The 17,224-nt window shown below is 35.5% G+C and overlaps 1 pseudogene; it reads left to right on the forward strand.

The window, feature by feature from the left end:
• Positions 1-1,217: 1,217 nt before the first annotated feature.
• On the forward strand, positions 1,218-9,850 carry LOC123563249 (lys-63-specific deubiquitinase BRCC36-like; annotated as a pseudogene).
• The last annotated feature ends 7,374 nt before the right edge of the window (positions 9,851-17,224 follow it).

The following is a 17,224-nucleotide window of genomic DNA, read 5'->3' on the forward strand; positions in this document are numbered from 1 at the left end:
AAAAACTGTACACGATTTACATTGTTCTCCTGCCAATCTTTCAAGCAGTCAGTATGCCAACAAACATGCAACAGTTGTAGCAAAGTGCGTTTTTAACCTGATTTTACTACACATGTCTGTATATCTAACACTTTTAACTGTTCTCTCTTTGACATCTCACTGTCAATACTTTTGTAAAAAAAATCTTTCCCTTGCACTGACTGCTCATTTGCTAATAATACCCGAAAAGGGAAGTTAAGCAGTAAACGAAAATAGAGAGACAATGCCCATGAATGGTATCATAAAAAACAAAGACAAATATCAAACAGGGAATGCCACGTACCAAAAATGCAGCCTCCCCAAAACGAAACCCACAGCACGCAGATGTGTACACCACACACATACACACACATACACGCGCACACACACAAAGCCAACACATTAGGACAAAATGAACAAACAAAGGAACACAGTGGAGCACTGCCTTGGAATGGTCAGTGGCAAAAACACAACTGGGGAGCTTAAACCGGTTTATGGTGCGCACCCAACCTCACTCTTACCCCCATGTACCATGTTCCAAAGACACGGGACAGTGTAAATAAAAGTGATCCCCTCCAGGTGAATCTCTAACACACTAAAGGAAACAAAAAGGCATGGCATGTAAAACACAAAAATGCTCGTGTATTAAATATATAAAAAACAAACCTTTAGAACCAAAAACGTATGTACTCAATGTCTTTTTAGAAGACAGAGCAAACAAGAGAAACACTCTTAAGGGCCCGAAAGAAACAGGCCAGAAGACAGATATCAAAACAGTTCAGTCCTGGTAGGATTTAAAAACTGCTCATCTAGAGTCCTCTCCCTGCACATCACAGAGAGAAGAATTACCAGTTATTTACACATCCATATTTACATTGCTCTAGGGTTTCGCTCAGTTCCTGGAACGTGGCCCTGTCCTTGTATAAAACATGCTTGTATTAGTTCTTCTTATCTAGACCCTATATATATCTTTAAGGGAAGTCAAAAATGTTATGAATAATTTAAAGAGTTATAAAATAAATATATGTATTTTATACTTCTTTGGAATATTTTTCTGCCCCATGTCAATTCTTTTCTATACAATCAGTTACATTTAGCAAGCGCGTAACTGATCTTGATTAAATATGTCAGCGCCCATGCCGAATTGGAGAACTTTGACACATATTTTAGTTTCAGTTAACTGACTTGTTTAACCACATATGGCCATCAAAAGTGTATACATTGAATCAGAAGCTATCTAGTGTGTTGACACATTTCACTGTCAACTGAAAGAGAGGAAAATATGGTTTACTTTTGGAGAAATTGATGAAGAGAACGTCCCAGAATTTCCGCAGTTATCATGCTGAGGAGGTCGATAAACAGTCCGACAGAGTAGAAATCTCCCCAGAGCAACTTTCTGCAGCTTCTACAGAAGCTGAGAGGCTGGCAGTTTAGCTTGATCGACCCATGAGAGTTCTAGGTTGGTACCATCACATCCAAAACATAACAGTTTGGCCATCACATGTTGATGTACGCACACAGGCAATGTACCAAATGATGGGGTCCAGGCTTTGTTGGTTGATTTTTTCAGTATTCAATGAAGACAAAAATACTAAGCAAAACAGGTAATGTCAAAAAGTAACTGCAGTGAATTGGTTATTTACTAACTGATTAAAGCGAATAGTTAGTTTTTTCTGGAACTCTTTTTCAGCAGGAAGGAATTACAAAATATTACAAAGATTCTGATCAGTCTGGTGAGATATATAAACGTTTCCGTTGTCATTTGGAACATTTATGTTACCAATAATTATAACAGCTACCGGGCAATTTTTTAGGTTTTCTGGATAAATGATGTTACACCATCACTTCCTATTAATCAAGGAAGTGTCTAGCCATCTGGTAACTGGACGCCCAGCATGCTTTCTAGCCGTCCAGTTACCGGACGGCTAGAAAAACCTCAGGGGATTTTCTAGCTGTCTGGTAATAGATTTCCTAATGAATAAGTAATGACAGCCGTTATTTTATACAGATATCGATGCTTAATTTTGCAAACAAAATTTGTGTGAATACATACTAAAGATTGAGTTTTTAATCATCTGGAATAAATCACTGCATTATTAGCTGATAAAACGAAAGTTTGCTGAAATCAAAATTGGTGAGATCGCCGTGACATCACTCTTAAATCTGTTTATCTGGTTGCGGACAGAACAATGTTTTTATGGATCGGAATTTTTAAATTTTAACAACTTTTTCACTGGATTTCAAAGTTAAAACAGTTCTGAAATACTTACAATTTTCATATTTTAGTATTCAAATTTTTTTTAAAGAATGACTGTTTTTTGAATGACATTTAGCTTCAGTAGCGGGAGTGAGATGTTAAAAAAATTCTAAAGCTTTCCATTCATCAAAAAAAATTATTTATGAATTTGTGTTCTAAGAATTTAAAGGGTTTAAAACCCCAATTAGAAAAACATCACTTTTACAAAAAAACCCCATGGACATTCAGCGTTCAATGTTTTATCATTTTCTAAAAATTAAAAATCAACAGATTTTTATAATATATATTTTATATATAACAGTGAAACTACATGTATATAAAATCATTATTATTCATTAAAAAATCAGTTACGCAACGGGTAGAAAATCCCGAGGATTTGCTAGGCGTTCCGGTAACTGGATGGCTAAACGCAGGCTAGGTGTCCAGTGACCGGACGGCTAGACACTTCCATTAATCAAACATGCAGAACTAGTGGACGCATTGGTCGAGAGGGCTAAGACGCTTTCCTACGGAGGTGAAGGCCCCGGGTTCGATTCCTAGCTACTCCCATTGCGTCCTTGGGCAAGGCACTTTATCACGATTGCCTCGGTCGACCCAGCTGTAAATGGGTACCAGCAAATTGCTGAGGGTAAGGTGTAATTGGTTTTAACTGTTCTTAAAATAGGGTCGCTCAAAAGCTCTACAGAGCTTATGTTCATTGTTTCACAAAGTGACAGTAAATGAAATTTACCTTTACCTTTAACAGTTACTATTGTTGTGCATTTTAACCTAAAAAGAAAACTATCTCAAATCCCTTGTCTGGAAAATCTAATTTTCAGGATACAAGTGACATGTTTCCAGGCATCAGACAATGGTTCAGATTATACCCGTATTGAAGTTCCGATGCACATTGTGCCAAGCAAGAAGATAGGTTCAGCTTGTATACAGTCCTTGGTGACACTTCCAGACATTCTTACTATGGAAGAAGAAGAGGCTTATCAGAGGTATCTGTTTAATACAAAAACATGTAGAATAAGGTAATTGTACCATTCAGGGCTTCGGAAATTTGCCGGTTTGTCGGTTTTGGACCGATTTTTGACTTTTCAGACCGATTCGCGAAGTGAAAAAACGAAAAAAATCGGTCCCGTAAAAATGGAGAAAAGTATAAATTTCGGTCTTATATCTCAATACACGTTCACCTGCCAAGTAGGAAATTGTTGTTCGCACCTTCAGATAATCAATAAACGTGTCAATCGGTCTGATTGTCACTTTGATAATCGGTCCGTAATTAGCGCGTGACGCAATCTGTGCTCGCGCGGCACATCCTTCAATGTTTGCAGACAGCCGACTGCGGTGTATTAAACATTTTTGACTGGTTTCCTAACGTTTCTGACTCCGACGGATGGTTTATTTCAAAAGGCTATGTTTGATCACGGTAACAAACAAATGGTCGCTGCATTTAATCAAAGAGTTATAATTGTACATTATAGGTCTTTGATTTAATGAGACATCACACGGAAAACCGATAAAAATAATTTTTATAATTACTTGATTTGAAAAAATTACATGATTCATTTGTTGGGGCTCCAGTTGAAACAAATGCAGAAAATCGTCTTTGCAACCTGACTGTACAAAAAAGAAAAAAATGGACGGGCAACCACGAATGATAAAGAAAACCGGAGTGGCACAGTTTATCAAATCGGTCTTTTAAAAAACGTTTCAAAATGAAATTTTGTTTACATCAGAAGAGAACATATAACTTTATAAAATGTAGTTGCTTATTGAAGTACAACGTAAGTGAAATGATATATCCGTGGCCAACCCGCATGACGTTTTGGTACTATACATGCGGGAAATTCGATCTCAGCGTTCAAATAACGTACACATTCGGTCCGCGGCAGAGTATTCTTTAAATACTGAGGCTGTTTAGCTGAAAATATGTGTTGTGTAACTCACTTTGACGCATTGTATTTTATTAGAATTCCGTCAAAGAATGAGGAAACATCACAAAGTATCTGCCGTGTATACGGTATTGAAGTCACGTGCGTTGGCTTTTAGACTAGTTACGCACACGGTGTCAATGCCTGGTATTATCTCGGAAAAACATCGAAATTTAAACAAAGTAACAATCACACATAACACTGAATAACTGTCTTCATTGTATGGTAACGCGCGGTGACTGGTAACACAGTTTTAATGCATGACATGCTTATTTCTTTACCCTATCACGTTTTACAAAATATGTAATATTGGGAATGCGGTGGGTGGGGTAGCGCCGATGTCAGGATTTTCGTTTCGGACCGATTGAGTTATCAAAATTTCCGGAGCCCTGGTACCATTCCATATAAGGCCACACGAAACTGATTACCTGTTTGTCAGATTTCCTGCACCAATTTGACGGGAAATGAAAAAAAAATACTTTAATTTTTTTACCGCCCGCATCTGGCATATTTTTTGTGCTGGCTCGAAATCAGTAGGAACGGAAAAAAAAGGAGGAAATTCCGAAGTTTAAACGTACCTTGCTTGTAACTTATCAGAACATCGGAACATGTTCTCTGACACAGCCACCGATTCGACTACGTAGTCTCCCTACCACACAGAAGGCCTCGGTAGTATCAGTTTATTCGATTAAATTTTTGTAATATTCATTTGCTTTAAAAAATTGGGCATAACAAAATGGCAGCCCCCTATGTCTGCAAGTATTTCCAGCAACAGCTGTTGAGATTTCCCCAAGCTGCAGTTTTACAGAGTTGTTTAGGGATGCTGCACTATACTGTAAGATGAATCATTACACTTAAAACCCGCCGGGGGCATGTTTACTGTTTCTCAAACGCGGGTTTTGGTTTTTGTTGATTGTTTTAACATATTCTTTATTTGGTTCGAGTGATATTAAAGATGATACATGATAATACATCAGGAATTCTAGACATTTGCTTATATGTCACTCAAAAGTGTCAACATTAATTTTGTTTTGTATACTTTGTATAGTTAAACCTTCAAAGTGCTGGATTTTCATTTGATTTGACAGTAAAACCCAGCCTGCTGACTTAATCACTTAGCACCGAATAGTACCACCTCAGATTAGCAGGTTCAGCTGAGTACTGCGTGATCTGCATTTGTAATAGATACATGTTATCCAGCACTTTAAGGGTTAAGAGGTCTTATGTCACGAGCAGAGAAAATTGTTAAGTGATATTTCAGAATAATAATAGCGCTGATATATTTCTTACTTTTTATTGTATGTATCAAACATTAAAAATTCATTGCTCCAAACTTGGCAAAGACAATGCTGTCTGCATGTTACTTCACACATATTTGTTTGTCCGGCTTATGAACAGAAACACACTTGATCTGGTGTTAAATATGACACAAGTGATTATTTACTCGCTCTCCTCTCGCTTCAAAAAATGATGATTTGAAAAAAAAAAATTTTTTTTTTTTTTTCGCTCGCTCGCCCCAAATATTTTTGAAAAAAATCCGAAGAACAAGACATCAGTTTGTCAAAACTCAAAAATAAAACAATTTATTCAGTTTTATTCATACACAATATGTTAGTTACTCGTAGCCTAGACACTGGTCCTGAAATTTTAAATTACAAAAAAGCTATTAAAAACTAAATTTAAAGGATGAGTGTTAATAAATGCCATTGTAAATATAGCAGATAGTCTTCAATCCATTGATAGATATGTATTCCCTGATTAAAACTGAATTATTGCAGGAATATAGTATCTGACCGTGAAGTAATTTTGAATTATATAAATTTATATTGTATGACATCAGAAAATGTTCCACAGTCTAAGAAAATAAATTTTAGATTATTTAAGCTGAAGTTTAGATAATATTTGATAGAAATGTTTGTATTATGTCATAGTTTCTACCTTGTAACTTTTTTCGGAAATCCAATGAGTTTTACTAGAGTTATTGCCTTTAAGGTATTGGACCCGTAATAGGGTACCTCCTTTTTGAAGAGTATTAAATTCCTACCATAAACCTATTTCGACTGCAATTTTCAGAGGGGCGTAGGTTCAAGCCCCACTGGGACCAAAATGTTTTTTTCATTATTTTCCTTTTTTCTAATAAGTTTTTACTTCTTTCAAGACTTATTATGGATGTATTGTACAAAAGTGGAAAAAATTCATTTTATAAGCGATTTCTTGCTGTTAAAAGTGAAATTACCTCTGAATCAGGAGGGATAGAGTTAGAAATCTTTAAAAATACAGAGTTACATGTGATAAAAGTTCTCTATTTTGCCTTCATTCTTTAGATTACATATTGTGGAAGAAATTCAGGTATTATGCCCCAATGTTATTTTTGAATGAAGTGAGCAAAACTCAAAACAGACCCACAGGATTCGACCTTAATTTTTCAATGTTGGAGTTAGAATTCTGTCACATTAAATCTGTTTACATGAGGCACCCTAGAAAAAAAAATATTTACAGTTTTATTTTGTGTTTTATAATTGTTTAACAGTAGTTTGATGGTTCTTTTATAAAAATTAATGCTGTAATGAATTCTCTACAAACGTTTTAGATAGTGGCCATCACATTGAGATTTGTCTCCACTTGAGCCTGAGGAAATACCATAAATTATACAAAATTTACAAAAAATGGCACGGTAAAAGTTGTTTAAAATTTGCAACACAGTGCGAAACATGGTCAACTTTAAGAATATACCAAGCAAATGCCATTTTTAGCTCACCTGTCACATAGTGACAAGGTGAGCTTTGTGATCACCCTTCGTCCGTCGTCAGTCCGTCCGTGTGTCAACAATTTATTGTCTGCAAGATAGTGCTTTCATTTATGATTTTTTTTTAACCAAACTTGCACACAACTTGTATCACCAAAAGATCTCGGTTCCTTTCTTGAACTGGCCAGATCCCATTATAGGTTCCAGAGTTATGGCCCCTGAAAGGGCCAAAATTAGCTATTTTGACCTTGTCTGCACAATAGCAGCTTTATTTATGATTTGATTTTTACCAAACTGGCACACAACTTGTATCACCATCAGATCTTGGTTGCTTTCTTGAACTGGTCAGATTTCATTATGGGTTCCAGAGTTATGGCCCCTGAAAGGGCCAGAATTAGCTATTTTGACCTTGTCTGCACAATAGCAGCTTTATTTATGATTTGATTTTTACCAAACTGGCACACAACTTGTATCACCATAAGATCTTGGTTCCTTTCTTGAACTGGCGAGATTCCATTATGGGTTCCAGAGTTATGGCCCCTGAAAGGGCCAGAATTAGCTATTTTGACCTTGTCTGCACAGTAGCAGCTCCATTTATGATTTGATTTTAACCAAACTTGCACACAACTTGTATCACCATAAGATCTTGGTTCCTTTCTTGAACTGGCGAGATTCCATTATGGGTTCCAGAGTTATGGCCCCTGAAAGGGCCAGAATGAGCTATTTTGACCTTGTCTGCACAATAGCAGCTTCATTTATGATTTGAATTTAATCAAACTTGCACAAAACTTGTGTCACCATAAGATCTTGATTCCTTAGTTGAACCGGCCAGATCCCTTAATGGGTTCCAAAGTTATTTTGGCTATTTTGGCTTTTGCAGCCATATAGAGACTTCATTTATGGTTATATTTGATACAAACTTCCAAAATAACTTCAACAACAATAATTCTTGGATTCCATGACAAATCAGATCCAAGCATAGGTTCAGAGTTATTTTATATCTGATTACCTCCCCTGATTGTAATCAAAATGGATTTATATCAGTAAGTACTTAGAGGACTTATTTGAAATTTCATTATTGTCATTAGTTGGACTGAACCAATCAGGGTAGATAACTATGGACTGATTTTATGTCAAATTACCTCCCTTTATTTCAAATTAAAATGGGTACATCTCCGTAACTAATGAAGATACTGATCTGAAATTTCATTTATGTCAACAGATTTATTTGGCAGTTCCTTCTTTTGTTCACTTACAATAAAAAAAAATTTCAATTACTTCCCTTTTACGTTACTATAAATAGCTTATTTTTAGTATCTTTTTTGTTATTGGCCGTAGGGAAAAACTGAGACCACTTTTCTGTGGTACAACATGGATGGTACCTCCAATTTTTAGGTGTATTTTGACATATCTGTACCTTGTAAGAATTTTTTTTCTTTTTGGTTAAATTTCTTCCCTTTGTTGTTACTGTCCTTTGGACTTAAATATTTTTTCTGAGAACCTTCTTGTCCTCGAGTGCAATGATAACAGGTGAGCGATATAGGGCCACCATGGCCCTCTTGTTTAAACATTACTATTAGGGGTCCAATACCTTAAGTCAACTTGTATGATTATGTAATCTTTGTTAGCTTGCAGCTTGAGACTACTTTCAGATTACAGTACAATACAAAGGCTTTATCAGAATTTCAGTTAGTGGTGACTGGTCTTACGACACAGGTGGTCTCCTTTCACATGTAATCTTTGGCTCAAGTTTCACTGTATTTAATAAAACATGTTTTAGTTAATACTGTTTCAATCCCAAATAACAGGTAAAATACCCAATTATTTATCCTAAAATTGGCAAATTTCTTATTTTGGCTAAAAGCTCTTGATTTTCGAGACAAAAATCCTACTGTTTCTTCCCATATTTTGAGGAAGTGCAGTTGATAGCCTGTGTTGGGCAACTGGTTTTGTGTCTTCCTGTTTCATGTCACATGATTAAGTAGAAGTGAATTAGTTAATGGTGTTGTAAGAGTGTGTGTTAGGTATCTATAAATGTTCCTAAGTGAATATACACAGTATCCATGTCAAATAATTTGTAAGAAACATTTGTTTTTAATGTTTCAGGGCTGCAGAGAACAAAGACCTTGACCTTATTACAAAGGTCCACAATGCATCCGTGTATACAAAGTCTCTGTGTCATGTGATAGACGTTATGAATGGACCAGTCCTACAGACACTTGAAAACAGGTTGGAACGGAACAAAAACAGAATTCACACATTGGAAAAAGAGAAACAAGAACTGTTGAAAATTCTTAGTGAAACTTGATTAGTGCCTGAACTAATTTTAAACATCTACGGTTTCAAAATATTACTATTGAGTAATTTTTCAAAGAAAGCTCGATTTCTTGACCACATAGTTGACTGTTAATGGTTATTAAATTTCAAACTTCAACTTCGCTCATAAGACATTTTTCCAAGTGTCAGTGAAAAGTATTTTGTGTCAAGCTATAATAGTCATAATGAGTACACTCAATATGCTAATAATGATTTTGCTTGTGCATTGCTAGATTACATTTAGTTTATTCACACACTTTGCTTCCCTTTGCCATGCGTTATTTCTCAGCAATGGTTCTTATGCATGTATCACTTTACTAGAAAATTTTCCAAGACATGAGACATGAACTGCAATTGAATACACATTCTAACACGATCCGCAGCAGTTGCTATATAAACATATAGTGAAATCGCCTATACATGAATCTACGATAAAATATAGCTCTTCCATTCCACCCTACGATTGTAACATGACTGTGAGATTCTACTCTGCTTCTGTTATATGCCGACTAAATATTCGACTTTTTCAGTGCTATGTAGTAGTAATAAAAAGTACATCAATTTTTCTGAAACAAACAATTTCTAACTGATGAATTTATTTGTTTATATTTTTACCGTAAGAAAATGTTTCAGCCCGGTAAGTTTCAACTTCAACACCAGCGGCATCTGTCTGGTCGTGTGTGTAGTTTACAATTTCTGCATTGTAGGCACCACAAATGTCAACTAGATTCTACTTTGACAGTAAATAAATTATAATTCATGTTCCAATCTTCCAGACTCAAGTGTTTACGTGTTTATATGCCGCCGCAATTTTCTGGCGTGTATGTTTCAGTGCCATCATGTTGGTGACGTGCACTATTTTTAGAAACTGCATAATATAAACTTTGAATGAAGTATTTACTTCTGATTTCTATATCCGACCTTAGATGTTATTGAAAATAACATTTTCACAGAAGTAACGACTTAATACTTTAATTAAAATTTGCTGAATATCGGAAAATTCCGTTTTATGCAATGCGTTCCATTCGTGGGGAGGTTTTTATAATAGCATATGGCCAGCCGAATGACATATCGAGCTAAAATGTAGTGCTGTTAAATGCGAAGAATTTGCATGGTTAGAATCAAAATAATAAATATGTTCCAATAATTTTATCAGTTAATAAAATATGGGCAGTCGTTCGGATGCGAATATTAAATCACTCGTGCTACGCACTCGTGATTTAATTATTACGCATCCGAACTCCTGCCCATATTTTATTAACTGATAAAATATAGGCACATATTTATTATTTCTTAAGTGTTACTAAGGAAAATAATAACTGAATCCAACAATAAATGTATTTTTTGGATTGACGATAATTATGGTAATATAGCCACTATGGACTGTTTTTCAAAGGTGATTGAATCTTTTGGAACCTGTTTCTCCACTGACATCAGTAGACATCAGAAATTATTTTCATTTTTCAAAGTTTCATCAAAAAGATAAATTGTCTCTTTTAACATAATAATTTCGATATTAATTTGGAATTATGTGCATTTTTCAAGTAGAATCCAGCTGAAATAGATGTGTGTAAAAAGGGTGGAGGAAATTATAGCTTTTAACCAAATATACCAAACTCTTCTATTACCAGTGCGAAATAATAACTTTCCAAATATGCTTTTTCTAATTTTGACTGGGGCAGTCTTTTTAAGAAAAGTCAAACTGCATGCAGGCATTGCTTCCCTTCAACTTCAGAAATCTCTACCTATAGGTAAGGGAGATCACTGTGTAGAAGATTGAAGAAAAGAACTACCGGTATTATTTTATTAGTACGATTTCTTTATTTCTAAAGCATCAGCTTCAAATACTTATGGAGCATTATCGTTAATTTAACACATTTAAATGCAAAGGAACTGAAAATTGCTTTTACAAAACATTCACCAAAAACACACTTTTTGCAGTAAGATGTGCATAATGCCACTTCAAAGCAAAATTTGAATGAAATATGGAGTCAAAGAAGTTGAAAAATGCTTTAAAATGTATTTGAGCCGTGCCATGAGAAAACCAACATAGTGGAATTGCGACCAGTAAGAATCCAGACCAGCCTGTGCATCCGAGCAGTCTGGTCAGGATCCATGTTGTTCGCGAACAGTTTCTCTAATTGCAGTAGGCTTTAAAAGCGAACAGCATGGATCCTGACCAGACTGTGCGGATGCGCAGTCTGGTCTGGATCCATTCTGGTCGCAAACCCACTATGTTGTTTTTCTTGTGGAGCGGCTCATTTGTTGGAATACTTTCGAGTCTTGAAAATGAGCAAAAGATTAAATAAATGTTATATTAGCAAATGTCAGTGCTCTTTATCTTTGAGACACAAAAAGATTGCATAATAAACCCTGATTGAATAATTGAAAACTGTTGTGTTTGCAAATTGCAACTGATATTGGGTTTCAACTTTGATATTTTGTTGTTTAACACTGGTAATACTCAAGAGTCACAGAACTTAGAAAAGAACAAACTAAGATAGATACACTGCAGATATCTTATTAATAACTCTATGCTTTCAGTAATATAAAACTGAACTTCAGTTTTCATTGGGTGAATTTTACCTATGAATGAGAAGCCCCTAATACAATATCTTGAAAACTTAACTCCATGTTAACTGTTAATGAAATGAAGTGGCTGAGTGTATATAGTCTTCAGTGCCTCGAGACTACTTTATGTACTTTGGATCTATATTGCTTTGTTGCAAAGAGGCATCCATATGCATTGTTCTGTTTTTTCACTAAATGTTAACTATTACTATTTTACCTCGATTTCTCTTTAAATACAAGGAAATACTGTTTATATTGTACATTATTCTAAAGAACTCCAATGAAAATATGGACATAAAACATTTAGAAAATATCTTGGTTAGTTTCGAATTTATCTTAAAAAAATCTGATAGGTTATTTTTGCAATGTAAAAGATCATGAAATCAACTTTTTCCTGCCGATTTTGTACATTAAAAAACAAACTTAAATTTATATAGACCTGAATCTTTCATAGGGAATAATACTGATTTGGCAACAAAACAGACGTTGATAATTTTTTTAAAATGTGTTACAGAATAATGTATCTTGCAAAATATAGCTAAAATTCACGAAAGACCCGGTTATGGATCTGGTGGATCAGCAGTAAATAAGAAATTATTAAGTTGTGCTCGTTTGTTTTTCCCATAAAGCCAGTTTTTATTAGACTATTCAGTCATTACTGGCACTGTTTTTCAAGAAACTAAATCTGTTACTTAGTTTGCACAGCCTATCTGACCTGTGTGTAAAATTTTGATTCACAGCATTCATAATTTCTGTTTCCTGTGTTTAGAGGCAAGTACATTTGTTTTTCGGAGGGTTCTAGCAATATAGTGTAGTTTATACCAATTTATCTAAGCTTGAATCAAAACTCTTCAGTTAGCTTCTTAGGAAAATCAGTCAGATTGTTATATAAGGAGCCAGGCATCAGTGACCCCAATTGGTTCAAACGCAGGACCTCCTAGCCGAGCATCAAAGCCTTGCCTCTTTTTACTTTGAGTAGGTCTTTTGCCACCAGTAGAGTTTTTTTCACAAGTCTATGTCTTTTTCCTCAGTGAAGACTTCATGAAGAGTCGAACTTTGCTTAAATCTTTTTCCACCAGTAAAGAAATAGATGTTGCCTCGATGATTTTACACCAGTAAAAAATGGACAGCCTTTGTTTAGGTCATTTTGTACCAGTAAAGTAGTGAAAAGATCAATAAATTATTCCCCAAGTCTTTTTTTTCACTCCAATAAAGAAGTGAATAAGACAGACTATGCCAGAGTCTTTTTTCTCCCAGACTGAGTAAAGAAATGAATTGACAGACCATGCCTTTTTCTCCCAGTAAAGAAATGAATTGACATATTTTGCCAGACAGACTATGCCTGGGTCTTTTTGTGCTCCCCCCCCCCCCCCCCCCCCCCCCCATGAGTGGTGGGGGCATATAGATTTGGTCTTGTCCGTGCGTCCGTCCATCCGAATGTCATGACTGGCCTAGCTAAAAAGTATTTGATATAAATTGATGAAACCTTGCACGAGTCTTTATCATGATAACTTGAGCACCTCCTATTTTTCATCTGGGTCCTCTCCCTATAATAGTCAAAAATGTTCATTTTCACCTTGTGATGCGCCTAGCTCAAAAAGTATTTAATATAAATTGATTAAACCTTGCATAAGTCTTTATCCTGATATGAACTTGCACACCTCCTATTTTTCATTTGGGTCGGCCCTCTGTTTTCAGAGTTATGGCCCCTGAAATAGTCAGAAATACACATTTTCACCTTGTGACACACCTAACTCAAAAGGTATTACATATAAATTGATTCAACCTTGCATGAATCTTTATCATGATATGAACTTGTGTAGCTCCTATTTTTGTCTGCCTCCACCCCCTATTTTCAGAGTTATGGCCCCTGAAATAGTAAAAATGCACATTTTCACCTTGTGACACACCTAGCTTAAGAAGTATATGATATAAATGGATGAAAACTTGCACAAGTCTATCATGATATTAACTTGCACACCTCTTATTTTTTGGCTGGCTCCACACCCTATTTTTGAAGTTATGGCCCCTGAAATAATAAAAACATGCACATTTTCACCTAATTATGTGCCTAGCTTAAAGTTTTTTATGTAAATTCATAAAACCTTGCTGGAGTCTTTATCATGTGACCTTGCACACTTGGCATTCTACTCGAGAATCCTAGTGCTTATTACAGAGTTATGGCCCTTGAAATAGCCAAAATACTGTGAAATCATTTAATTTCGTGGTCATGAAATTTTGTGGTTTTGGTCAAAACGGCAATTTCATGGGGATATGAATTCGAGGATTTCAACTTTTGAACATAAAATGAATAGGAATTTTACTTGTTTGTTGGGATTAAATTTCGTGGATGGACTCAACCACGAAAATTAATCCCCCACGAATATTAATGATTTCACAGTAGTGGATTTTTTGTTTGTGAAGCTCATAGTTCAAAAAGTATATGGCCTAGAATAATGAAACCTTTTCATAAAATGTTTGTTGAGGCTATACCCCCTTAATATTTACCCTGCTAAATTTTTAAAATGGACTGGTCCATCATTCAGTTTGGACAGTACCACTTATTATTCAAAGGGGTGTTCACTGAAAATTTACTGACTGAATAGCGAACAGTGCAGACCAAGATCACACTGCACTGATGTGCAGGCTGATCTTGGTCTGCACTGGTCGCTAAGGCAGAATCACATGCCGGCAGCAGGCTAAAGGTTAAAACTGCAAACATTTGAATTATTGCCCCTTATTTGTGACAAATGTACCAGTGGGGGGCACACCCTGTGTCAAACAGACACATTCTAATTTCCACTAGAAGTCTCGGTCTTTTTTCCACCAAACGGATAAAGACATGAATAGAAAGACCAAAATTAAGTCTTTCTTCCACAAGTACTGTGCCTAGGTATTTTTCCACTAGTAATGAAATTAATTGACAGATAATGCCTGGGTCTTTTTCCTATCTGTAAATAAATGAATAGATAGACTACATGGGTCTTTTAAACACCAGTAAAGGAACGAATAGACTAGGTATTTTTTCACCAGTAGAAAAATGAACAGGCAGACAATGCCAGGGTCTTTTTTCCGCCAGTAAAGAAATGAATTGACAGATAATATCTAGGTATTTGTTTCACCAGCAAAGACATGAACTGACAGATTATGCCTGGGTCTTTTTTTTTTCCACCTCTAAAGAAATGAATAGACAGACTCTATGGGTCTTCTTTCCACAAGTAAAGAAATGAGGACTACACCTGGGCATTTTTTTCACCAATAAAAAGTAGACTAAGCCTGGGTCTTTTTCCACCAGTAAAGAAATGAATAGACAGACTATGCTTGGGTTTTTTGTCCACAAGTAAAGAAATGAACAGATAAACTGAAACAAATACTGTGAAATCATTAATATTCGTGGGGGATTAATTTTCATGGATTTCGTGGTTGAGTCAATCCACGAAATTTAATCCCAACGAACAAGTGGAACTCCCATTCATTTTATGTTCAAAAGTTGAAAGTCACGAATTCATATCCCCACGAATTTGCCATTCTGACCGAAACCACGAAATTTCATGCCAACGAAATTAAATGATTTTACAGTAGTGATACTGCCTTGGTCTTTTTTCATCACTAAAGAGATGAAAAAAACTGACTGCATGTGTTTTCAGCTCGGTGAGCTATTGTGTTCACTCACCATCATATGTCCGGCCATCTACGCTTTTCTTCAAATGACATCTCCTCAGAAAATGTGTGTTGGAAGTTGATTAAACTTGGTCTGGATGTTCCTTGGGTGTTCTAGCATCCAAAGTTGTTCTAACAGTTCCTTTTGGTTGCTCATAGGGGCAGCCAGCATGAAAAATCTTCAACCGACATCACCTAAACTGCTAGTCTGATTTTGAAATAATTTCAAATAAATTGGCCTCCTGTGACCCTCTACCAAGATTGTTCAAATTCTGTATGTATGTAGTCGAAACTTTAATATCTACTTGTGTGAAACTGCTGGCCCAACTTCAATAATTTAACACAAATGGTCCTTGTGTAGCTCTCTACCAAGATTGTTCTAATTACCCAGAGCAGTAGGAGTCGTCAGTCCACCGGCAATTATCCTGTAAACTTTGATGACTAAAAGCTAAAGCTTCTTTACTTACTGAATGGAAATCATTTTCAGTCTCAGTCATTGTGACCTTGTGCTTTGACATACTGATCCCCAAAATGATAAGGTCACCTACTGACCACAGGCAATTATCCTATGAATTAGAGATTTAACATTCCACAGTAATGGATTGAAAACTAAATGGTTTACAGACTGCCTAACAATGAGCGAAACAAAATATATTATGCTCCTCTTCTAAAGGGAGCATAAAAACATAGATTCTGCCACATTTTCCAAGTTAAAAAGTGGAATAATATTGTCAAAATATAACGCAGAGTTGGGGAACTTTGTGTAGACTAACATTATGATCTTAAATGTTTGTATAAAGTTTCAGTCTAATTACTGATTAGGTTTCAGAAATACTGAAGAATGTCAATTCTGGGAAATTCCCAGAGTGAAAGGGGAAATAATTTTGTCAAAACAAAATTCAGAGTTATTGTAAGATTCAACAGAAGTATGGGCTCAAGAGATGAGGCAAGACTGGATGGGGCAAACAGGAAAAAAGTAAGTTCTATATTAGTCTACTGTTGGGCTATAACTGTAATGATAAGCTGTTGGGGTATAACTGTAATGATAAGCTAGGACCGACCAAAAACTTTGTGTACACAGTGAGAGTTCGAAATAATGTGAAATCATTTAAAATGTCGTGATTTTGCCCAAAATAGTCATTCTGTATGAATGTATGGATATCAAATTTTGAAGATAAAATTAATAGTACCAGTTACTTGTTTATTGGGATTTGATTTTATGGACCATCAAAACAACAGACATCCTTGAAAATCTATCCCAAACAACTATTAATGACTTCACAGTTGACACACTTTTGTGACTCTTTACATTTGGCATTCATGTCCTATGGACACATTTGTAGTTTCTGTTTTCTCTGCTTTTTTCTCTGCTTTTTACCACAAATGAATAAAACTTGATACATGTATTTTACACACATCCATGTTATAAACATGGCAGTTTACTTTTTTGCCTATTTAAAGTTTGACCATGAGAGGTCTAGAATGTGGTCTAATCAGGTCTATGGTTCCTTTTGAATATAAGAAATTTAAGGAAATTCGATTTCCATTCCCAGCTGGTAGTATTTCTTTTTCAGTTACTTTTTGTAGTCATTTAAAAGCCATTTAGACACAAATATTGTTGTAAATTGGTTTTTCTGTTTAAAACCCTAGTTTTCATTGACTTCACATCTCTTGTTCTACAAAATGTACATTTAACTCCGACAGCCAATTTTGGGATTCATATATACAAACAGCTCC

Source organism: Mercenaria mercenaria, chromosome 2, assembly GCF_021730395.1.
Source record: "Mercenaria mercenaria strain notata chromosome 2, MADL_Memer_1, whole genome shotgun sequence".
In the NCBI taxonomy this organism is placed as follows: Eukaryota; Metazoa; Mollusca; class Bivalvia; order Venerida; family Veneridae; genus Mercenaria; species Mercenaria mercenaria.